General features: G+C 33.3%; 1 long non-coding RNA gene across 1 annotated transcript in view; it reads left to right on the forward strand.

Moving 5' to 3' along the window:
• The window catches only part of LOC120771605, a 67,175-nt gene extending 46,999 nt beyond the window's left edge, over positions 1-20,176 (forward strand). The window contains exon 2 of the long non-coding RNA XR_005704985.1: positions 20,086-20,176. This is a non-coding gene — a long non-coding RNA (uncharacterized LOC120771605). The remainder of the gene's footprint in view (positions 1-20,085) is intronic.
• The last annotated feature ends 5,991 nt before the right edge of the window (positions 20,177-26,167 follow it).

Raw genomic sequence — 26,167 nt, forward strand, 5'->3', positions numbered from 1 at the left:
TGCCTATCAAAGTTTTCTTAACACATACTTTACGTCTTTCGTGCTCTGCTACAAGAGCTACAAGTTTTAACTTTGTTCTTTTCTTTCTCTGCTCCTCAATTCTTCATATTCGCATCGACATACTTCCTTTAAATATTTATCGTGTTTTGCTTATTGTTGTTGTAGGTATATTTCGGTCATATTTTAAAACAATGCTTAATCGGCTCATTGCCTGTGACTGATTGGCAATTTTATGGCTACTTTGACATAACCTAACGAAGTCAATGATCTACCTAGAGGCACGAATCACAGCAGTGCAGCAACAAAATTGAGCGAAGTACCCGAGCAAAAAATGGGAGAAATATGAAATATGCTTGATTATGATGGAGCTTAAACATGAAAATCCATTAAAAAGATATACGGTTATATTTTGGCCAGCATATTTCAAAAGCATTCCAATGAAAAATATGAGAAATTCGAGTTATATTTATTAACTATTGTGTATCGATCGATTTTGATAGTACTTTGGCAAAGGGTGTTCCGCATGTAAAATAAACCTAAAAAAAATTAAAAGAAATTAGAATTAATTCATCACATATATTAATCGTATCAATTAATTTCATAATTGGAAAGAAGCAATTTGCCATCAGCGAGAAGTGAAAGGAGAAATGGCAATCTGATTAAGAAATATAGCATGCGATAAATTTTTTGTGAAATGAAAGGTGATTTGAATAATGAAACTCAAACAATAATATTTAACTTTAATATTGAAGAGAAGTGCATTCTACATAAACCACACTCTATTTCATATTTTAAAACAGATTGTTTCTAGAAAAATTTTGTACGCCTAGATGCCTTGTTTTCCCAGAGCCAGGTTGCTCTCCCCACCATTTCTTCGTTTGCAGGGGTCTTCCTTACTTTTTTAGGCAAGACTTTTTGCCACTGACCATGCTTTTCATTTTGTGTTCGCACGGTTTCTTCAGGCTACATAGGGCTGGTCGCGCACCGGTTCGAGGTTATTGGCTCTGCCGTAACTCTTGATTATTTCGAAGAGTTCGTCTAGCTGTGACGTAACATCCATGCTGGCGTTCTTTTATTTTGCCATCGTCGTCTTCATAATTTGCACCCTTGCATTTTTCTAACGATTCCTCTTATGCCCGTCTCTCTTGAGTAATGTACACCTGTTTCGGTGAGTTTGGTATCCTTCTGTGGTACTTCCCTGGTGCTAGTTTGGCCGGAATTTACTTTGAGGCCATCTTTTCTCCAGTTTTATCGTGTTGTTTAGGAGTGATGAGTATAGGGAATCTAAGTATTATACTACTTCTACGGAAGACGGTCCCATATTCCTCGTCTCGGCCATCTTTATTTTGTTGTTCTTTTTGTTATTCCTTCTGTTGGAGTTTTTGTTGTTGTGTGTATTCATTTTTGTTCTAATGGCTTGCCGCTTCAAGCCGCTATCTCCGCACGTTGTAACAGTTACCCTTTATGAAAGCTGTGGTTATCCATGCAAGCAGAAGGGCTACGCGAGGATTGAGACAAGTGCTTATGGCAGCTTATGTTCAGAGCCAGGTTCGGGCACGAATCAGCAGCTCGTCCCAACTGAACTCAAACAATTATGTCAAAGTGCATTGAACGTACCTGAAGACCTGCCAGGGTTTTAACGAGACGGAGGTGAGAACAATATTAGCCTGTCAGAAATTTCGGTAAGATGTCACTGATGATAAAATACTGCTCTGACCAACAGTTTGCCAAACTAATCTGTTCCGGGTTCCATTGCCTTCCTTTCGTGGGCAGGTTCTTCTTCGGTTCAACGCCAGTGGGCGTCTGAGCTCAATCGTACTCTGGCAAATAGCTGTCGTACAAACAGATCGACCAAACTTAAGTTTTTATATGAAAAAACGTTTCTATTTGAGAAGGTATCGTGACGAAATTTGATAACGATCATTATCCAAGGCAATGCTCCAATCTCCGAATATACTGTTCAGATCGTACGACTATATCATATAGCCGCCATATAAACTAACCAATTAAAAGTTAAAGAACGGTATTGAAGCTTCGGAGCAGCCGAAATTATTGTTTCCTCTCATTTTAAAATCCTCTTGTAGTAGTAACAGTGCGAACCTGTGTTTTTTTATTTTCGTAATGCCAAAGCCGACTAGTATCATATGAGAAGTTATGCTCTCCTCGGTACTGCACGTATCACACCACATATTTCGCATCCAATTAAGCAAAGGGTCGCTGTTTCACATTCTCGAAACCGCGAATTCAGTTTTGTTTTTGGAAAACATTTCGCTTTATATTGGCACGGCAAAGTTTTGCTTTCGCTAAATACGAACATGCAACAACCTCTCATTATCCCATCTCTATGCACCTGTGATTAATTTCTCTTATATACATATGTATGTAAGTGAAACACACACGCTCTCATATATTTGACTGCAGAGTGGAGAAAATGCATTTAACTTACATCCACTTACCTTGGCTTACATACTTATTTACACACATATTTAATTCCAACTAATAGATGCCTGTCCAATTTATATGTTTTTGTACTCATTATTGAAAACTAACTAGTAGCTTGTAGCAAGCCATGAGAAACCCAAGTGGCGTTGCATTTTAGCGGTAAATAGACTGAAAAACAAATAAGCAAGAGATAGGACCGGGTGCAGCCGAACATTATATGCTAAATAACTGCTCATAACTTAGGCGATCATGATGAATGGCGACATATGCTGCTTATAGGTGCTGCAAGAAGGAATGGGTCATTTTTTCTCATTATAATTAAAATTATTATTTATTTTTTGATCCAAAGGGGCGTTTTTGGTTTATAGATAATTTATAAATTTTTTTGTAAAATAATTTTTTTCATTCACATTAAGTCAGTCTATAACTAATACAATTCAGATCATAATCAACCCTTTGAGCAAATATATTAACTTCATTGAAAAATGCTTCTACAGAAAAATATTGTCAGCTGTGAACTTTAGGTTCACACAACAAATGTTTGTGATTTAGCTTTCAACAATTTGATTTCATTCCCGGAATTTTTATCACGGTAAATAGTTTTACGTGTGTTTTTGTGTCAAGTATTTGCAGTTGAACACGCAAATATTTATAAAAGTCAGTTAACAGGAAATTTATACGAAGGACAATACTCGCTTGGCATTCCGGGGTGTACAAATAATGGCGCACATATGTATATACATACGACTGTATGTAAACATTTCATAAATTTTATTTGAAAAAAGAAATTTAATTAAATTTATCATTTTACTTTTGTAGGCATAATATGGCAAACAAATTTTTAAATCGTACACAGCCCTCAAATGAAAGCCTCTATGAAAGCTGGTAAATGAAAATAAAATATAACAAACTTCTTGAACTTGAATGTCAATTATTTACTTTTTTTTCTTTATTGGCTTAGACACCGCTTATGGGGTTATAGCTAAGTTTGCAGCCATTCGTTCTTCTTTTTCGCTATTTGGCGCCAATTGAAGATTCCAAGCGTAGTCAGGTTATTCTCCACTTGGTGTTTCCAACGAAGTGAAGATCTTCTCCTTCCTCCGGCGGATACAATGTCGAAACTCTTAGAGCTGGAGTGTTTTCTTTTATTCGGGCAACATGACCTAACCATCATAGCCACTGTTTCCTTATTCGCTGAACTATGTCAATGTCGTCGTATATATGTACATATCGTTCCATCGACTGCGGTATTCACCGTTGCCAATGTGCAAAGGACCGTAAATCTTTCGCAGAACCTTTCTCTCGAAAACTCGTAAACCCGACTTATCAGATGTTTTCATCATCCATACTTCCGCACCATATGTATAGCAGGACGAGGATGATGAGTGACTTGGAATCCTCGTTTAGTATCGAACGGCTTGGACAGGTCCTGACACGGAGTCTTTAGTGTTGATCAATGTCAGCTTACACAGCTGTATTAGTTTTCGGGGATACCAAATTCAGACATCGCGGCATAAAGGCAGCTCCTTTTCGTTCTGTCGAAAGCAGCTTTGAAATCGACGAAGTGGGGATGAGGGTCGATTCTCTTTACACGGGTCTTTTCCAAGATTCGACGCATGGTGAATAACTCGTCAGTTGTTAATTTTTCAGGCCTAAGTCCACACTGATAAGGTTCAGTCAGTTTGTTGGCGGTGGGCTTTAATCTTTCACACAATACGTTCGATAGAACCTTATAAGCGATGTTGAGGAGGCTTATCCCACGGAAGCTGGCATAGATTGTGGGGTCTTTTTTTTTTTTGGTTTGGGTATAGCACACTTAAATTCCAATCCTTTCATCTGACCATATTCCATATTCGTGCTTTCGTCCGACCATATTCTACAAAGAAGCTGATGCATGCTCCATATCAGTTCTTCCCTGCCGTATTTGAATAACTCTTCCGGCAATCCATCGGCCGACGGCACTTTCATGGTCGGGCAATGGAAATATATGAATCGACTTAGTTTCCCAAGTTTTGCAATTTTCACACCGCTAAAATTTGTTATTGTACTTATTAAGGTAACCGTTGCAATACCTTTAGTCGCCCAAACACGTATCCATTTGCCTGCAATAAGATATACGAGCACATCAAACTGTTGCCGGGACTCTTGCAAAGAAGCTGCACCGGGCGCCAGGCTATCTACTCTTTGGGAAATCACAACAAAAGATCGCCCGTGATGCGGGGTGAGAGATGCAAAGTAATAGCTATCAACTACACGCATCCTTAACAAGCGCTGACACTCGCAACGCACACTCATCTCTTTATATTTGTGCACATGTGTGTGAGAGTGTGTAATGTGTGCAGCAGTGCTTACGTCTCCCAAGTGGATGATGGGGATTTTCTTGTATGCACAACACGCTTTAAGCCGTTGTATGCAGTTGATTTCGGATTATCGTTGAGCAATCGATTCTAGTTGATACTGTCCGTAAGTGTGTGTGTGTGGATGCAAGTGCGTGCTAAAAGAGTAAAGCGTGTAGGAAGTGGAATTACATTTAATAGCGGCAGGTCTTATGGACATTAGGGTGACCTTAAAATGTAACAGGCTATTTTAAAAGTATGTCAAGTTTGTCATGAAGTTTGTAATATCCACGAAACTTCAGAGAACCAATAGAACCAACTGAATAAATTAAGCCATATCCGTCTCTCTGTATACACACGAACTAGTTCCTCAGTTTTTGAGATAGCGATCTGAAATTTTGCATCTGTCCTTTTTTCCGCAAAAAGCTGCTCATTTGTAGGAACGGCCGATATCGGACCACCATAGCTTATACCTGCCATACAAACTGACCGATCAAACCCAAGTCCTTGTATAGAAAACTTTTAAGTTTGACAAGCTATCTTTACGTAATTCGACACAGATTATCATCCAAGCTTTAGCTACAATCTCTAAGTAATTTGTTCAGATCGGTTTACTATAGAATATACCTGCCATACAAACTGACCGATCAATCCCAAGTCCTTGTATAGAAAACTTTTTAGTTTGACAAGCTATCTTTACGAAATTTGACACAGATTATCATCCAAGCTATAGCTACAATCTCCAAACAATTTGTTCAGATCGGACTACTATAGCTTATACCTGCCATACAAACTGGCCAATCGTACTCAAGTCCATGTATGGCAAATTCTTTTAGTTGTCAAGGTATCTTCATGAAATTTGGTATGAATATTTATCTAAAATATATCTATAATTTCCAAACAAATCGTTCATATCAGAAGATTATAGCATATAGCTGCCATGCAAATTGAAAAATCAGAATCAAGTGCTTGTATGGAAAGTTCTTTTAGATATTTATTTATTTAATTGCTATAATTTACGAAAATATTGCTCAGATCGGACCACTATAGCTTATAGCTGTCATATAAATTGTTCGAGCAAAGTCAATTAATTTCAAATATTTTTTAACTTTTTTAATATTTTATTTTTTGGCTTAAGGACAACCATAATATAATTAATGGCTTTAGTTGCATTTCGTTAAACTTTTTCAAGTCGGATTATTTATTTTTTTAATATTTTTTTTTTATTTTTTTAACCATTTTTGTCCATTCCTTTAAATATATACTTACTTGTTTTGTTTTATTTATTTTTTTTTTATTTACTTTTATTTTATTTATTTTATTTTATTTTATTTTATTTTATTTTATTTTATTTTATTTTATTTTATTTTATTTTATTTTATTTTATTTTATTTTATTTTATTTTATTTATTATTTTATTTTATTTTATTTTATTTTATTTTATTTTATTTTATTTTATTTATTTTATTTTATTTTATTTTATTTTATTTTATTTTATTTTATTTTATTTTATTTTATTTTATTTTATTTTATTTTATTTTATTTTATTTTATTTTATTTTATTTATTTTATTTTATTTTATTTATTTTTATTTTATTCTATTTTATTTTATTTTATTTTTTTTAATTAATTTAATAAAATTAATTTTTATTTGTTTATTTTATTATCTTAATTTTATTTAATTTTTTTTTTTTATTTATTTTTTTTTATTTGAGTTTTTTTAATTTATCCAATTTAATTTTTTTCTTAACCACCCTAATGTCCATTTATGTAAGTACATACTTACTATTGTCACACGTTGCACTTGCTCCCCACAGCTCTGCCGCTCTGTTCACTCGGCTGATATTTTTTAAGCCCCAAGTTTTCCTTGCTGCTTAAGCATGCTGCCAGTGAAAGCTAACTGTTATCAAGTTTACCAAGCAATTTGATATGCAAAATATTGCCAACACTATGTGTGCGTACTAGTTGAATCTCATGTAAACATTTTATTCATTTCTTTGCCATAAGACATTGGACCGTGTGCGACAAACTGCGGCCCGGAGAGTGAAGTATGAAGTGCATGGCTGAGAAATGCATGTAAACAATGACTTTGTAGGGAGAAAAATGCAAAGACAAGCACTAAGCACACACACGCGCAAACGTTTGCACTTACACACATACGCATAGTATAGCTGTGTGTGTGGCTCATGCATTTAAATGCACAACAAATTTAATTTAGTTGATGTATGCAAGCCAGCCAAGCTCCTCATCATAGCAACAATAGAAGCCAGGCAGCAGTCGGAAAAAAATCCAATATCCTATTGCAAGCGATTAGAATTCCTTGCACATTTCTGACACTTCCCAACACGTCTTTGAGCTCTGAAATACTCTCGTAGCATACCAATTGAAGGAGTATGATATTTCTCGCTGTTGTTGTATGTGCGCCAAAATTCTAACTGCATTCATTTACAATACTTCTATGTATACGAGTGTGGTGCAAGAAGTCAGGGAAGTTTGACATGATACATATGTATATGTACATATGTACATATTATCTATCTTTCGACAAGATGGGAATACTTTCTCTTATTTTAAAGTAATTTTGGTTTCTTTGTCAGCCAAAAAATTCGAGGAAACCTAACTCGCAGAATATTACCGATATTTCGGAAGGTTATCAAAGTTTCTATCTATAGTTCGTCTATTTAGACTACAATGCTCTTTACTCGAATTTCATACTTCTTCGAGAGCTTTTCTTATAATATAAATAAATCACCTCAGGGTTAAACTGAAGTTCAAATTCGATTATTGATTCACTTTTATACTAATGAAAGCACTCCATGTGGAGTCTATTCAGTAGTAGTATCATCCCTCGTAGAAATTTCATTAAAAATTATGAATTCAGCTTGCCTCTGCCTCCGGAATTCAATATTCTTAGGATAAGATCGGTTCAATGGCTGATCCTCAGTATATGGAGATCGCATTTGAAGTACTATATACATGTATTTTTATGCCGTCCTCTGTGAAGCCACGGGATAAAACTTCTGTAATCATAACTTTTAAGTCGACAAAGCGCCTAGAGACCAATGCAAATAATAAGCGAAACATTTATACCGCCTTCAGCTAAGCGGGATGTCTGAAAGTGTGCGCTCCCATTTCTTTAATCCTTGATCTCAGAAAGGCGAAACCATCAAAAAGAAATTGTTGAGATATCTAATATATGTCGATAGATATATATCGCTAAGAATCTCAATCTTGCAGTATGAACACTGATGGGATAATAATCACTTAGACCTTTACAACTAGCCTTACAGAGAGCGAAGAGCTCACTAGATCTTTTGCAATCCATTTTGAATCAAAAGGATATTGCCATAGAACCAATAATAGCCCAGCGCTAGCCATGCTTCGGTGAATCTCATAATAATAGTGTAACGCATAGATAGAGCGATGCCAAAACCAGTTCCCAGTTTTATTAACACTTGATATAAGATGCTTTTTCTTGTCGTCAGACAGACAAACATAAACTGCAAGGCTAGAATACTGACCAAGCTTGGTCTGTTAACTAACAGAAGCTATCAATGCAAAATAATAGTGTTAAAATAAATGGTAAAGTCGTCACTGTCTCAGCAAGCTGTCCTTGTAAATAATACACCTCAGCATGCTCGTACACATTAAATGCTGTTGAGTATGGCTCCGAGTATGCTGCATATTCCTAATGCACAAGTTTCAAGTGTAAGCTACGGGCACAAAGTACTCTCAGCTTACTTCTACTTCACTACATTTGTACCATTGCATCAAAATCAGATTACTTCTAACTGCTTTTAGGTCAAACTACTTTAATTAACAGCTAGAAAGCTTCCGTTAAGAGGGGAAAATGTGCAATGAATTTTTGGAGATGGAAAGGAATGTGATAGGTACATATTATATGTACTATATGCAACTTCGACAGTTGTTTTTAATTTCCTTTCGTAATAATGATTGGTATTATAAGAAAAAAAAAACAATAAATGAATACAGAAATTCAAGTCAAAGCACCGTTCCGATTTTTGTGAGTTTCTCGAGCATCTATTTGATTTTAAACTGAATAGATTTGCAGTTGTATCGAGAGATCTTTCTTTTTTGATGAACCATATCATTTTTTCACGCTTTTCTTAGCTCCGAGTTTATTTCAGTGGACCCAATAGTTCTTTGTGACAAACTTAGGAGCTTTCTGTTTTGTATCGGTGGATTACATATAATAATATGTTATTAAATTTACGGGATAGACTTAAGTGAATCTGACCTTAACTTAAGGATTAAATTACCTTGGTTACTTAAGCTAATTTATAAGATCAAATTTATATTTAGTGGAAATAACAGCGAATCATTATTACCCAATCTTTTTTCGAATATCAGGGCAGCAAAAATAGACAAGCATCCAGGTCCGATTGATTCTTCTCTAGCCACAGAACACAACTTCTCTGATCATTAGGCTATCTGGAATTCAAGTTTATCGTCAATACAAATTGTTATTTTATCGCATTTCATCGGTTATATCCGCTTGAAAGCAAAAAAGCGTTTTTTGTGATTTTTTTTTTTTGAGGTGTGAAAATTGTTTCCTTAAAATGATCTCGAATCCAACAAATAAAGAAAATGTATTGTTAATATGGATAAATACAGTCAATATGACGAACTATTAACAAAAATTTTATTCCTTCGATCAATACCTAACGTAGACATCTAAAAAGGTCGTGTTTAAATCGTCCATCGTTTGAGACGTTTCGAAGAAATTTTCCTCACCGACTCTGAATATTTTTATTCAGCCTGGTTCTTTGAAACACTTTGAATAATTAGTTAAAAAGCTTTATTAACTACATCTAAAAGAGCGCATTTTACATGCCTACCATTACTCTTTGGTGCATTTCGAATAGGCTCTAAGCTTGTAATTGGTCCAAAGATGGCTTGTATATTCTTTGCGTTTCCAATAACCCCAAAGAAAATAGACAGTGATGGGCAAAATTGGTGAGCTGAATGGACAGTCAATGTCACGTCCTTCGTCAAATATTTCACAACTTCTTTTAAGCCTTTTTTACGGCATTTCGAAGAAATTCTTCTCACCGACTCATAATATAGCACTTCGAGAAAGCGAGTTTATAGTTTTGGGAATGGATTCCACAATCTCACAAATACACTCATATCACCGAAACTGTTTCTCGGATCAAATTTTGGAAAATACTTTACAATATACTGTGTAATCGAACTTTAATGCACCAAATATGTACCATTTTGGGCTACCACTTTTTGCTATTTTTCCGCTAGAGACATTATTCCATCAGTGTAAAACTTTTCTGCCGGACGGACACAATGTGATTGGTAGCATACGACTACAACGACATCTATTGGCAAAATACGAAAGACTTTTTCGACTACCCAATCTATACATTCGATATCCAAGTAAAAAAAGTCGATGTTTTCATATTCCCAAATGGATATAACCTCTTAAATCAGTATTTCTTCCAGTTACATAGGACTTGTCATTTACTCACAACAGACACCTCTTTTAGTCTCATCTATGTTTTTAAATCTGTTTCGAGCTAGACTGTCTTACAATCTGAGAAATATCCAAGAGAATAATTTCACGGCGTTTAGTCGAATTTGGACTTCACGCAAGAAACCACTTCTGACTAAAATTCATAGTAAACAAGGGGTAGACTTTTCCAACGCTTTTGATCTTGGACAACAAATCAATGGCACTATGTTGTTTGGAGCGATGTAACCAAAGTTAAACGCATAAATCCTGATGGTCGAATGTTCGCCGATCAATCTATCAACAATTTAATCCTTGCTATGTTTCACGCGTAGTGAAGCATGGTGCTGGATCAATCATGGTGTGTGAATTTTTTTTCTGGAATGGTGTAGATCCGCTCCATACGATTGATGTAATTTTAGAAAAGAAGAAATACGTCGACGTTCTAAAAAATGTCATTCTGCCATGGACTAAGGAGAAATTTGCCTGTTATATGAAAATTCCAACAAAACAACATTCAAAAACATACGGAAAAGTTGACACAAAAGTTTTTTCTTGAAAATTCCATGAATGTTTTGGAGTCTCCTGTAGAGAACACATCTGGGTTGATGTCAAAAGAGCTGTAGGTACCAAAAATATCGCCAATATGGATATCCTTTTTGATGAAATTAGGGCGGCATGGCAAACAACACTAGTGATGCGCTGTCAACAGAGTCTTATAACGTCAATTCGCAGTGGATGTGAAGCAGTATTAAAGTAGAAAGTTTAAGCAACATAATACTAACTGAAACTAAGCAATATTTTTAATAGCAATATTTTTGCTTATAAAATATTTTCGTTTCTAATTACCTGTCGCACTCAAATCATTGGTTCTACACATTTTTGTTAAAATCTTTCAAAAAAAAAGATTGATAAAAATAATTTTTGCTATCAGAGTTTAAGTTTAACGTAAGTTTTAATAAAATGAGTGAAAACATAGTAAAAATTAGTGATTCATTAGAAAACAACATCATTTACTTCAAACTATGTAGCGTTTCTAATTAGCTGTCAACAGCTGTATATTCACTTCATATTTTGGAGATTATTCGAAGGTTAGCCTTCGTTCAACTTAACTTTGCGGTCACTTAAATCTTATTGTGGCGTTTCCCTTACTAAATATCGCTTTTGGGTATCCATTAGGTTCAGCTTCTACAATGCCTTTGTAGACTCTAGGGAATTTAGTAACCTTACCACTCATCGTTTCATTTTTCGGTATCAGCAACGGTTTTGTTGGCTGCAGAAAGTGTATCGATACACAAAACTCCTACCTCGTATTGTATTTCTGGTCGTTAATGTGTTTGATACGTGGGGAATGATGAAATTGGACTCAAAAACGTTTTTGCCAACTATTTTTTGCTTCAGAAAAGTAAACAAATGTTTGGAAAAGAGAATTGTTTATTGGGAAATAAAACGTCTATCAACTTAGAATACTTAATGACATGACTAAATATGCTTATTGTAGCATCATTGTATTCAAGCAATTGAACACGTTTTTTTTTTGTGTTTCAAAGCTCCATATGCATACAGTCATACATCATTGTTGCATAAGAAAAGTATATCTGACAGCAAGTTGCATTTACATTTGAGAAAATTAACAGAATTGTTACGAAACTTGCAGCACTAATGGAGCAAAAAGTGGCAATTGTCAGAACAAAATTTTAAAAATTCTATTCTCGAAAAACTTTTTCCAATGAAAATGTCTAAGCTGAAAAACTACCAAAAAGCGTAAAGCTATTATAGAATGCAATACATGCAGCATAAAAAATGTTCGAAAAAGTATAGAATAAAGTACAAGGAAACTTTGTTGGCTCCTTCGCCTCCAACATTGCCGTTCCGGGCACCCACAATGTCACCAAGTCTTCTTCTCTTTTTTGCTGCTAACATATGACAACAAACGACGCTTTTCAGGGTCAAAGCAATTGACTGTCAATGATGTACAAACATACATACATACACACGCACATACATACATACATACATACAAACATCCATACAAGAAATAAGTAGAAGTTCAAGGAGGAAAGGAAGCGGATCAAAATTACGCTTTATTCATAGAAAATGTTGAAATATAGTGAGCGAGAAATTTTTGTTTTCATTTGCAACAATTCAAGAGAAAAAATCTACAAGAAAATGAAAATGAAAAAAAGAAATGAAAAATCTACAAGTGAAGAGAATTTCTTTTTTCGCCCTTTATTTGCAACAAAAGCGCTTATAATTAAAAGGTGTGTATGTCAGTAATTTCATTTATTCCACAAAAGTTTCCTAGAAGTTTTCAACAAGGCACTTAACCCTTACAGAAGTGATAACCGACCTTCGCACGTCTCCCGCGTGTATGCCCACCACTTCCCTATTTAATCAGAGACTGAGCTATACATTTTTTTTCGCAAGCAATGAAAATTTTAAGTTTAAGTTTAAGTGCCGCAATCGATAAACTCAAAGAAAATTTAAACAAACAATTCGTTTCTGTCAATGGCTATACGATTTGTATGTGAATGCTTTGCATAATGACAGTTTGTAATGACAATTACGGTAATTGTCATTGAAATCAATTTTCCAATTTGTATAGTATAATTATTTTGTGCATCTAACGATTGTTTTTAATGCCTGAAACTAATCGAGTTAGTTAGAGAACTATATATGCATATTAGGGTGGGTTAAAGCAAGATAATGTTTATTCCCTTGATATTTTGATATATTGGTTAATAGACACCTCCAAAAAAGGCTCTCCAAATATGAGCTCTTAATAACTTAATGTTGTATTTCACGGCGCTCGAATGGATTTCTCCGAATAAAGCAATTTTGCAAGATGTCTAATGAAGCCAATCAATTAATAAATTTCAAAGTCATTCACTACTTACATACCATAACATAAAGCCGACTACATATTTCGGCACATTTAGTGGTCACATCGCCCAACAATATTACTCAGTCATTAAATGCTCATTAATTTCAGCAAAATTAAGGCGATGGAACCTTTAATAATTAAACTCTATTATATTTACAGCCACAAACTCATTTGCAAACACAAAATGTCCCCAACACAAACGCCTACACAGAATCCTATAGCATATGCTGTTAACTCTTTCCCACACGCCAAACACTATAATCAAGCTGTCGTGCGCCTTTCAACAAATGATTTGGTGTCGGTTGTCAACGACAGCCTCAGTGCTGCGAGTTGTTCGTTGATTATGTCATCATAATTTGGCGTTGATTGTGTGTTCCATTTCGGGCATAACGGCAAATGTGTTTAAGTATGGTGTGCGATTGGAGCACGACTCCGGGTTTACGCCAGTAATCTATAATTGCAACAGTGAAGCTAAATGTAGGGTTGACTTGCTCTTTCAACTGTATTGTAAAGTTGACATATACACCTAACTGTTACAGTTGCATGTGGTTGTTAAGTAAAGCAGCCATCGAGATTGAACTAATAATAGAGTGAACTGCAATTTGGCTAACCTAGCACTTCCTGTTGTTCACCTTTGGTCAACGGTGTCTTGTGTGATTGCATTAACAATTTCATTAAGGTAGCTTTGATGTAATATATAGTGAATGACACTGGTTGACTGTCAGACTGTTGTCCATTGTATTAAATTGTGGACAGTATAAATTAAAGCAGTCAACTTCTTAACAAGCACTATTTACGACAGTTTTTCTTTGCTCACAAAAAAGCGGTACTTTTAGAAAAAAAATTAAATATGCCTATTTTCTATGATGTCTTCGTATTATGATTCATTAAACCCACCAAGCACCAAATCTAAATAACAACCAAGTAATATATAACTACTAAAAAAATTTACTTAAATTTAAAAAAAACCGAAAAATATTGGCACTTTGTCATAGTCGTGTCAAACTTTTGTTATTATTACTGTCATAACTGTCATATTAAACTTGGTATGTTATGGGATAACCTCTTAAGTACGTTTATTCACCACCTTTTGTACCCAATACTGCAGTTTTTACTATAAAAGCTTTTTGGTATGTCAAATTCAATTCAATCAGACAAACGGAAATCGTTGTGATTCAACTTTTTTTTTTAATTTTTGACAACAGTTCTCAATATAAAATGACAATTTAGCTGAAAAAGATCTAATATTTGCTTTGAAATATACGTTATCTATCTTTTGTTGCTGTCAATTTACCGTCAGTAAATTTGACATAATGAAAACCATACATTTGTCAGTAAGTCTATCATCCGAATTTAATAAGTTTATCTTTATATATTAATATGCCTATTTTATATTTAAAACTAATGGAAATACTTATGATCCGAAAAAATGTTTCCATGTGTCAAATATGTGATCCAAATTTGAACTCACATAAATATTTAGTCTTGAATAAAGATAGAAGTCGGAGACTCAATACATGCAATATATAAATGAGTAGAGTGGCGAGCTTCAGTTTTTGAGATATTTATTTGAAGTTTTACACAGGCTCTCCTCTCTCCAAGAAACTGCTCATTTATCGACGGCTTTCTCGAACTACTGTGAGATATAGCTGTACGATCAAAATTAAGTCTTAGTACGAAAAACTTTTTTATTTGACAAGATATCTTTACGAAATTTAGTATTTGTTATTTTCCATGGCAATAGTACCATATGCGAACATATTTTTCATATCCAGTTACTATATCAAATAGCTGTCAAACGAACTGACCAAAACAAAAATTAATTTCTTGTATGGGAAACTTTTTTATATGACAGGCTATCTGCACTAAATTTGGCATGAATCATTACCCAAGGCAATGCTATAATCTCCAAATATATTATTCAGATTGGACCACTATAGCATATAGCTGTCAAACAAACTGACCGAAAAAGTGAAGTCCTTGTATGGAAAACTTTTGTAAATGGCAAGATATCTTCACCAAATTTGGCATGAATCATTACCCAAGGCAATGCTATAATCTTCAAGTATATTATTCAGATCGGACTACTATAGCATATAGCTGTCGAACAAAATGGTAAACAACAAATTAAATCCTTATATGGGAAACTTTTTTATATGACAAGATATCTTCACGAATTTCGGCATAGATTTTTCTCTAAGTCAATGCTACAATCTCCAAACATGTTGTTCAGATCGAACAACTATAGCTTATAGCTGTCAAGCAAGCTGACAGATTAAAATCAAATTTCTTTAAGGAAAGATTTCGTTACGAAATTTAGATCGGGTCCCTATAGTGTATAGCTGTGAGGTCGTTATCATTATTTTTGTCCAAGTAACATCTAAAATGTAAATAAATCTGGAAGTAATACCTTGCTTTAATACGCAATATATCAGATATGATTTTCTATTCTAAACTCCCGCCAACACACAATTTACGTCACACTCTCCATTTTTAACCTCCGTACGCAGGCATTTCCGCCATCATTGTTAATGTCAAGCAAAAGCACATAATACTCTTCAGCACTTCAGGCTAAAGGATGGTATAGTAAGTATAAATAATGAAAAATAAAAGCTTATATAAGCGTCATCAGCAAACAAGCAGGGAGCGCATACAAATCACTGCCCCGTAAATCCGTACAAAGTAAGACAATTGCTATGGCAATAGAGTCGTCTCCCACCCCCCAGGGCCACCTGTCAGCAGAAGCATGACACATGTATACACACACACACGTACATATTCATTTAATAAAGTAGAATAATAAAATGTTGATTTACATATTGTTTTAGTAAATCCAATTTGCCACCAGACATAAACCGAACGCTTGCCGGCGAGAAAGATTTTGCGATGAATTGATGAAGTGGCAATGGTGATGTTATGAGTCATGACATTTTTTCCTTTTCATAAAATGCTATGTTGGCATAAATTTTTCTACGAATAGTAAGTAGTTGAACATACATATTATGACTTTTTTGCTGCTTTGAATGCGAACAGCGGTTTCTGACAGCCGATTTGGTAACGCATCAAAGAGTGATCCAAAAAAGCTTACTGCGTAGTTGGTTAATAGTTTTTAACTCGTGGTTTTTGTGACATGCAAATTTCTGCTGATAAATGGTTACTAATATTTAGATGACAGAAGCTTACAACTTAAAAATGCTCGTTTTCTAAAAGAATAATTAATTCTCCCATTTACAAAGCTTTTATTTCAAAAAGCAATTTTCAAAAGAACATTCTTTGATATTTATTTTTTGAAGATTATGTTTTTCGAATGTTGGCTGCGGCTACGTCTCAAATGATCCTGTATGTATACGAACGTCCCTCAGTTTATAAGATATCGTTTTGAAATTTTGCAAACGCCATATTCTCCTCAAGAAGCTGCTCATTTGTCAGAACTGCCGATATCGCATATATCGATATCGCATAACATATAGCTGCCATACAAACTGAACGATCGGAATCAAGTTCTTGTATGGAAAACTTTCACATCCGACAATGCATCTTCACAAAAGTTGGCGCAGGTTATTTTCTAAGGCAACTCCGACGGAATTGTTCAGATCGGTCAACTATAGCATATAGCTGCCATACAAACTGAATGATCGAAATCACGGGCTTGTATGGAAAACTTTCGCATTTGACGTGGTACCTTCACGACATTTCACATGGATTACTGCTTAAGGTAAAAACATAATCTCCAAAAAAATTCTTCAGAACGGATTATTATAGCATATAGCTTCCTTACAAACTGAACACATAGTTACTAAAAGAAATGCACCTGTGAATGGTATATTAGCTTTGGTGCAGCCGAAGTTTACGTTTTTTCTTGTTTCTGGATGAAATGGCAGCTCTTGAATCTCTTCAGGTTGTTCTTTGTTCCAAATGCGGCAAATTTTGCTAGTTTACATACCCATTGAGTCAGAAATGGACCTCATCGCTAAACAAAATTTCGCTCGAAAACGTCGGATCTACTTGGAGCTTTTCAAGAACCCTGGTCTAGCGGCTCCAGTTCTTGCACAAGCTGTATTTTGTACCCTTTCAATATAAGATCTCGACGTAAAATGCACCAACTCCTTCCATACGACAGTCCGAGTTACTGCGAACGGCGCCGAATCGACTTTCCACGGTCTTCGTGTACACTCTCAGCTACGGTGGCTTTGTTTTCTTCACTGCGTGCTGCACGTGGTCTATTCGGTCGATTTTTATCCAACCAATGAACGCTGGGTCTCAAGATGGTTGATGGTGTTGCGAATAGTATGCTCAGTAGGGCGATTATGTTCACCATGAGTTGAGCAAAACTTGCGAATCACATTCTTTACAGAGCGTAAATTTTCGTAATAAAGTTGAACGATTTGTAAACATTGTTCAGATGTTACAAACTTTACTGGTAAACTTAATATACATACGTTGTTCAGGTTATAACTGCCGTGAAGCACAAACTTCACCTAGCAAATAACCGGAAATTTAAAAACAGTTTGCGCACACTGCATATTGTATTGTAGTAGTTTGTGAGCCCGTAATAACTAGTTAAACCGTTAACAACTAATTAGCAACATAATCACAAGCATTTTCGTCTCTGTGAGGCAATTTGGCACTTCAATTACGTTGCTCTGTGCCGGTATTTTATACGAATAATACTCATGTAAACTAAAATTCATTTATTTCCACTTTAGTCGGGGTTTCCGCGTCACGCATTATGTATAAACAAAATGAATCAAAGGAGAGAATACAGAAGAAGAATACAGAAAGTACGCGAAATAAATATATTTCAAAACACCTGTCAACAACTTTTCTACCACCTAATTAGTGATGTATATATTGAAGTAATAAACTATTCGTAACTGAAATAAGTAGGTATGTTGGGATGTATTGAAGACGAACTAAGCCTGAACAGTGCATATTTAAGTGTTAGGTGTGGTCGAACCATAAATATATTCGACATAAAAGCCTGGAATATAAAAAGCTATAAAATCCCATTTACAAAATATTCGAATATATTTGGACGGAGATTCAGGATATCACACTAGAGGAATTGAAAACCCGACCCTTTGTGAAACCAAAATAGCGGACTCCAAGATAGCGGTCAAAAAACCCTCTTGTACACCCGTGAACTAAGCGATTGCAGTTTTTCACGAATCTATTGAAGAAGTTAATTTCTATTCGATGATCAGATGTTTCAACTTTATTCTGGTAAAAGCTGGACAGTCTTGAAATAAGTGTCAAGTTTTTCTACCTCGCTCTCTGCTAGACAATTCTGGTAATTGGCCGGTGTATGTCGATTAGGGATGTACGGTTAAAAACTTCGACAACTACAGCCAACTTACCGATAGCAATTAGTTCTGTGGACCTCTTACGGATCTTTTAGTTGCAGCTTCTTATTGGTCAGCTCATATCTGGTTCAGGCAAAGCAAAGACATTTAGTATTGGACATTAAGATAACAATAGAGCTCCGACCCAATCCTACGTTATCTGATGATATTGAGACGGCACTTTGCCAGCTCATCGGTTTCCTGCGACTCCTCTATGGTTAAGAATCTTTTACCAGTCAAAATTTTATATACCATCTGATCAATTATAACCCGGACTGGGACGCTACATTAATGCAATTTTTTATTTTATTGTAAAGTTTGATCTCCATATATCAATAGGTGTTTGTTTGGTAGATGTTTTTTTATGAGACGGAATGTTTGACTAACGTTCTTTGCTGAAAATTTAGCGTTTCCAATGCGATCACGGGTATAAACTTGTTGAAAATTCTACATGAGGGCTTTGGGGAGTCTGTTTTGACAAATACAATTATTTGAGTAACACAAAGCATTCAGCGAAGATCTTGAAGTCATCCGAAACTTGCCTAATGGGAGTCGTCCAAGTACCTCTGTTAATGACGACAACATAGAAAACGTTAAAGAAACAATGCATGTAAATTGTTGTTTTGGCAACAGAGATATAACAAGGGATCACAAAATCTCTCAAGGATCAACTCAACACAGTTTGCTTAATGTATGGTGTATGAAGAGCGTCAAGGCTAGATTCATACGGAATGACCTGAAACCTTTACAAACAAGACGTCAAATAAAAGTCGCAAAACGAATGCTCGACAACGTAGCTGAGGATCCAAAAGTCATTAAACGCATCATTACTGGTAATGCGACGTGAGCTTTGCCTCTCGATGAACAAAGACCAAATACTACAAGTCACTCATCATTCCCGTGCTATATGTTGCGGAGGCATGGACAACATCTAATGTCGAATGATGTGCGAATTGCGATCCCATATTCATGGAGAACATTATAACTACCGATGAGACATGGATTTAGGGGTTTAATATGCAAACAAGTCAATAGTCATCGGCAGGATTCCATGTTTTCAGTCTATCGAAGAGATAAAACAAAATTCGCTGAATGAGTTGAAGGCCATCCCAAAAAGTGTTTCATGGATTGGAAAAATCGTTTGCATAAATTTGAATTTATCTGGTGTGGATAATTTTGAAGGTGACAAAATAAATATTGAAGAATAGTTAAAAACTTTGCATTTATTTACAATTCCCGGATACATTTTTATAACAATTTTTTTTTTGTCCGGGTCAAATTTGATCACATGGTGTTTTGTTGTTTAATATCGCTTTTTATGTCCTTGTGATGTTGTAACAAAAACCTCAAATCTATATGCGTAGCTTGCAGTCATTATTCTTTGAATAGTCAATGGTTAAATTCAATCAAAGGCCAGTTTATTAGTAATAAAAGTTTATTGGCAAAAATTGGGACTTAATAACCGGATTTCTCTATTTTCAATAGTTTTTTGATTAATTTTCCAACTGGAAGCAAAAGCACAAGGCTAAATTTCCTTTCATAATATTAGGTTTCTTCACTTGAGTATTGTGTACAATAATTATATTCTTCTCGTTTCAGTATTTTTTCTTCGAATAATAAACTAGACGAAAACAGTTCCAGAAAGGAGGCAAGCGAATAACTAATATGAGTAACTTTGTCTAAATTTAAGGTAAGTCCATTGGTTAGTTATAGTTTTAGGGTTATTTCATAAATGTCATGTTAACAGCCAATTGTCAGCTATGTTTTGGTTAACTTAAGCAAGACGCCATCTTTAGGTAAAGAACTTTGTTCTTAATCAGAACTTAACTGACAGATGGCTGCCAACCAGACATTGAGAAAATTTGTAATTTGGAGACATAAAAGTTCTGTAATTGTAGTCTTGATAAGTTCACATTTTTATCCCCGGCTGTTAGGTTTCTGTGACAAATTATACTATTTTAACCAGCTCTGAAAAAAAATTTAAAAAAAAGTCGCAGGGGTGTCACCACTGACAGCGCATAGCTAGTATGACGTCACAGCACATTTATGCTCACAAACTTTACTTTCAATGTGTAAACCTTGTAATTCCGCACCTGTCTAAATGAGTTCTTAAACTAAGACTAGTTTTAGTACTGGACCTTAATATTCTATATCTTATTTAGTATATTTTTTACACACCCTTACCACATAAGTGGCCTGCAGTGAGAGAACACTCCACGATTGCTACTAAAAGCAGAAATGGCCCATCAACAATATACCATATATTAATGTTTAATTAAAAAACCATAGAAAACGCTGTAAACAATGTAAGGAGCCATAAAGAAATCATTAAATGGCACATTTCCTACAGACCCACGAACAAAAGTCGACAAGTGTCCGCAAGTGTGTGTGTGGTATTAGGTTGCGCAGAGTGGCAAATTTACTGCCACATATGTCTATATGTATGTACATATGTATGTGTCTGAGGCATGTGTAAAAAGAATATAAACCAAAATAATTGCGCGCATAAATAAGGAAGTATAGAAATACGGTAATAACCATATGTGAAGTTGGCATAAAAAATGTACTGAAGAAGCAATAAAAAAACAGCAGCAGAAATGTCTTCCCATTGACACATACATATAGCAATGAAAGGGGGGTGGCGCAGATAATAGGTAGCAAGGACGTTCAATGAATTCGAGCCTATGACTTTTGAGCGTTAAATGCCACCTGTATGTATATATGTATGTATGTGCGTATGCCACATTTTGCTTCAGGCATCAGTGCCACTGCGCACAAAGGCTTTCTGTTTATGAAGAAATTACAAAAAAAACAACGAAAAAACATATAAATTATTCGAAATTGAATATATTGATATTGATGTTTATTGGTGCGTTCCGTTTGAGCTCTCACAACGCACGTATGATTTCGTTTCAATTTCAGTAATTGATTGCATTACAGAAGACTGCCAAAGTAACAGTGCAACAGGTGACGGCAGTGTCAAGTTAATACCCGGAAAATAATACAATTTGGCTCATATTTGCGATAAATACTTGTATTGTATTATTTGTATATATTATTAGTGTTATACTTGTGAAAAATTATAACGCTAGATGGCGCTAAATATTTATATTTATATTAAAACTATACAAACTTGATTAAATAACTGTAATGGCTTCAATAATGGATAACGATATAGATGTATAATTCAGGGTTGTAAAAAAGTTTCATTATTTATTTTTTGCGCAAATAATTCGTCAAAATATCCGTCGAGTAGATAAAGTGAAAAAATGGTCTTTAAAAAGTCCCTCAGCAAACAATCTACTTGACCGAATCCTATTTACCATACGAACCGACCGAACAGAATCATTTTCATGTGTGAAAACTTTTTTAGTTATTTATATTTTAAAAGAATTATTACGAGTCCCAAATTTGGCACTGGGTGTCACAGAGTAAAACAAAACCAGCGAGATATCCAAATGCGGTAATAAACAACTACTTTTCTAAAAGAAATTATAGATCATTATACTTAACCTAGCATACGACGTTTCTATATACACGTATTACAGTATATAATGGGTGATCCTAATAGAGGTACTTGGCCTACTGAGCGTACTATTCGCAACACCATCACCCATCTTGAGATCCAACATTTATTATTGGAAAATAATCGGCCACGTCCAGCAGGGAGTGAAGAAAATATAGTAGCCGTAGCTGAAGCTGACCGTGGAGAGTCGATTCGGCGCTGTTCGGAGCAACTCGGACTGACGTATGGAACGAGTTGGCGCATTTTACGTCGAGATCTTAAATTGAAAGCGTGCAAAATACGTCTTGTGCAAAAACTGGAGCCGCTCGACCTTCCCAAATAACATCTCTTCGCTCTCGTTAAATTTTCTTCGGTAATGAGGCCTAATTCTTACTCAATGGGTATGTAAACAAACAAAATTGCCGCATTTGGGACAAAGAGCAACCTGCAGAGATTCATGGGCTGCCGTTTTATCCAAAGAAACAGACGGTTTGGTTTGGTTATGATCCGGTGGAATCATCGGTCCATATTTCTTCAAAAATGATGCTGGTGAGAACGTAACCATCAATGACGACCGTTATCGCGCAATGGTAACCGACGATTTGGTGCATGAAATTGAAGCTCGTGATCGCGGCGACATTGGGTTTCAACAAAACTGCGCCACTTCCAACACATCGCATCAATCTATGGATTTATACATAGAACACTTAGGTGAGCAGATAATTTCACGTTTTGGGCCGGTCGATTGGCCGCCAAGATCGTGTGATATCACACCGTTAGACATTTTTCCTTTGGGGATATGTAAAGTCCAAAGTCTATGCGGACAATCCCGCTTCGATTCAGGCCTTGAAGCAAAACATCACTCGTGTCATTCGCCAGTTACCAGTCGAAACGCTCGAATGAGTCATCAAGCATGGGTCAGCGGATGGATTATCTGAGGCGTCGACGCGGCCAACATTAGAAAGAGATAATCTTAAAAAATAAATGCCTAAGAATAAACATGCCCTATTAAATTTGAAGTTTCAGTGTTTTTTCTTCAACAAGGTATGGAACCACCCTTTATATGCATATACAAGGTCTTCACTCGGAGTCATCTCAATTTCAATTCTATTGTATTCTCTCACAACATTTAATATTCAAGTGTAAACATGTCTATGCTAATTTATGTTCGCATGTATGCGCATAGAATATTCGAATATTCACATCTTGGTTATGGACTCGTAAAAAATTTAAATGCCATTTTTTACTGTCACTCAATTGTCATTGTGGTGAACGGAACGCATTCTGCGGCAATTCATCTTTAGTAATAAATTCCAATTTCGTAGCAAAAGTGGCGCTGGAAAAGCGTGGCAAATTCGCCGCTGTGAAAAAAGACTCTGTTTTCCCGTTATTACAGCAGCGAAAAGTGTGCACACACAAAGCCAAGGCAAACAAATTATATAATTTATGTATTTCAAATCTGCGAGCAGCGCTCGGTAAAACAAATGTGTGTGGTAGGAGCGTGTGTGTGTGTGTATGTGGGGATAAGCGGAGTAACAAACTTTCGCAGCTTATAAAACAACTTTGGAATATGTAAAAGTTAAACGCGCCATATAGAGACATATAATGTACATATGTGTATGTATATGTGTGTAGACAGCTTTAGTTGACTCGTCAGCAGAATTTCAAGGAAGAGTCACTTGAATTCGCTTTTCCGGACGTGTAAACACTTTTAAGTGATGGAAGACTCCATATGGCGTCCTCAAGTGTAGCGCATGACACTTTCGAGAGTGTTCACAAACACACCTTGTATGTACTTATGTACATATATATGTATTTACCGTGTTATGTACTTTTTTGATAATTTCAGTAATAGTGAACCGAGCTACTAGTAGAATAAAATGAAGGCAAATAATTTTTGTGGAAATAAATAAAACTTAGCCAAATTAATGTAAATGAAATTAAGGAAATTAAAATTTTTAATTTGACTAACTAGTAATTTATTAAATTTAATTTAGTTCTTACATTTCAAAGTTTTTATTTTTAAATTTTTAAAAATTTAATTTAATTTTAATTAAAAAAAAATATATTTTTAAATTAAATTAAATAAATTTAAATTAAGTTTAATTTAATTTAGTTCTAAAAACTAAATTAAATTTAAAATACTAATAATTAATACTAACTAAATTAATTTTTTTTTTTATTTCATTAATTTTTGTTAATTAAAATTACTTGTGATAATTATCTGATAATTTTTAAATTAAATTTTAAACAAAATGTACAATATAATTATTTTATAGAATTAACTTCACTTAATAAAGTCATACTTACATAATTTTGAAACGAAAGAAATTTAAAAAAAATTATAAAATTTTCTTCCTTTCGTCACGTGACCAAATTAATATTACATAAATTAAAGTTTTAATTATATATTAGAATTAAGAAGTACGATTAAATACGATTATAATATAAGATTACGTAAAAATAAAAATAATAATTATAACAATATTAATTATACTAATGCAGCAAACTGTATTAAATTAAGTGTCGATTTTTTAATTAAATAAGAATTTAACAAATTACAATAAATGGATCATAAGAACTTAAATTAAAAATTAATTAATAAAATTAGATAAGAATTATTTCAGATATTTATTTATTTTGAATTAATTTAAATTTAAATTAAAATTTAAAATTAAATAAAATTAATTTATTACGTTATTTTTTCATAAATTATTTAAGATACTTTTTAGTTTGACTCAGTATTTTTATTATATATAATTAGTCAAAATTTTTTTACATTTAATTAAATTAAATTAATTAAATTTAATTCAAATAAATTAGATGAACTCTACCAAGATAATGTTAAACTTAATTAATTTTAATTTTCTAATTAAAATTTGCTTAATTATTACTTTAATACTTTAGATTAAAATTAAAAACGAAGTTAAATTAAATTAAATTATTACTGTTTATTAATATAATAATATTACTTATTATTTTTTAAATACATTTTTTAAGATATAACTCGAAAAAGTAATTTAAACATAATTATGATTTATTTACATTAAATTAAATTAAGAAAAAATTTACTTACATTAAGTTATATATACTTTACCAAGATTAAAAAAAAATAAAAGAAATTTTATGAACTAAATTTTATTAAAATTAATTAAATTAATCTTATCAAAATTAAATTAAACTAAATTATTTATATTTTTTTAAATAAATTTTGCTTAATTAAGTTTAAAGTATAAATTTTTATTAAATAGAATTTAATATGGTGAAATTTAGATCTTTAAATTAAATTTAAGCAAATTAATTAAATTATAATTGTAATACATTAAAAAGAAATTATTAAAAATATTTTTACTATTTTGAATTACTTTACATTAAATGTGAATGAAACAAAATTAAATTAAAGGTCATTAAAGTATTAAATTGGATGAATTTTATTAAAATTAAATTTAACTAAATTAGACTTTATTTTTAAATTAAAATGTAATTAATTAAATAAATTTTTTTAATTTGAAATTTTTTCTACTAAATTGAGATAAATATAATGAAGTTTAATAATGAATTAATTTAAATTAAACCAAAAGTAAATTAATCAAAGTAAAATTATTTTAAATTAAATAGAAGTTATGTTAGATAATTAAAAGTGAAACAAACACAGTTAAATTATAATTAATTAAATTAATTTTCTTCAAATTATATTAAGTTAGTTAAATGTTATTACGCTATTAAATTACATAGATGAACTTCATAAAATTTAAATTATACTAATTCAATTACAATTTTTTAAATTAATTTTGTATAATTAAATTTAAAGTATACAATTTTATTAAATTGAATTTAATATTATGAAATTAAATAATGAATTAAATTAAAGTAAATTAATAAAAATATAATTAGATTAAATTAAAAATAAATTATTTAAATTATTTATTTCGAATTACTTTAAATTAAATATGAAATAAACGAAATTGATCAGAATTAAATTTTTGTTAAGCAGATTAATTGTCATCAAATTAAATTAAATTTTATTAAATTAAATGGAAATTATTTTAGATATTTATTTAATTAGAATTACCTTAAATTAAGAGTAAAAAAACGCGATTAAATAAATTTTCTTCAAATTAAATTAAATAAATTAAATGTTATTAAAATATTTAATTAAGCGAATTTTAACAAAAT

The sequence above is a fragment of the Bactrocera tryoni genome, chromosome 3, assembly GCF_016617805.1.
Source record: "Bactrocera tryoni isolate S06 chromosome 3, CSIRO_BtryS06_freeze2, whole genome shotgun sequence".
NCBI classification, from domain to species: Eukaryota; Metazoa; Arthropoda; class Insecta; order Diptera; family Tephritidae; genus Bactrocera; species Bactrocera tryoni.